This window comes from Mus caroli, chromosome 2 (assembly GCF_900094665.2).
Source record: "Mus caroli chromosome 2, CAROLI_EIJ_v1.1, whole genome shotgun sequence".
Taxonomy (NCBI): Eukaryota; Metazoa; Chordata; class Mammalia; order Rodentia; family Muridae; genus Mus; species Mus caroli.
Window position 1 is genome coordinate 146,647,149 of NC_034571.1, and position 741 is coordinate 146,647,889.

Consider the following 741-nt stretch of genomic DNA (forward strand, 5'->3'; position numbering starts at 1 on the left):
CCTCCCTCCCTCCCTCCCTCCCTCCCTTCCTTCCATGTGTAAGTGCTCTATCTGCATGTACTCCTGCTGGCCAGAAGAGGGCATCAGATCCCATCACAGATGGTTGTGAGCTACTGGCGATGGAACTCAGGACCTCTGCAAGAGCAGGCAGCGCTCCCCCCCCCCCAAAAAAAAAGAAGCTTTCTTCATCCTCAAGAGAGAAAGCAAGATCACTGACGCCTCACTTGAGAATGCTGTCATCTTGGGCTTCTGCCAATTCTCTCTCAATCCATTTCAACTCAACTAGTCTCTTTCTCTGCCGCTCTTCTCTCCTCCTCTGCCGGGGGTGGGGTGGGGTGGTGGGGTGATGGGGTGGTGGGGTGGTGGTGGTAACCGTAGTGCTTGGCACCCTATGCCAGGCCGAGGATCAGAGCTGAGTACCAGCCGAACTTGACGAGTGGAGAGACCTGAACTGGGGGCACCATTTTGTCTGTGACCCTCGCGCCGGAAGCTCAACTCCAGATAGTGCTCTTAACCGCTGAACCATCTCTCCAGTCGAATGAAGGGGATGGGGGTGGGTGGGAGGGGAGTGGGCCTTAGGTGTGCGCATTCTGTAGTTCACTCAGAGGCCTCAGAGCCAGAAACAAAACAAAACAGGACATACTGACGTCTTCTTTAAATAGTCAGCCCAAAAGTGTTGTGCAACTGTCCCCATCTTACAGAGGTAGGAACCGAGGCCCAGGAGATGACCTGTTTAATGTG

At 54.4% G+C, this 741-nt stretch overlaps 1 pseudogene; it reads right to left on the bottom strand.

The window, feature by feature from the left end:
• Positions 1 to 220: 220 nt before the first annotated feature.
• LOC110307954 lies at positions 221 to 464 on the bottom strand (annotated as a pseudogene).
• Positions 465 to 741: the final 277 nt, after the last annotated feature.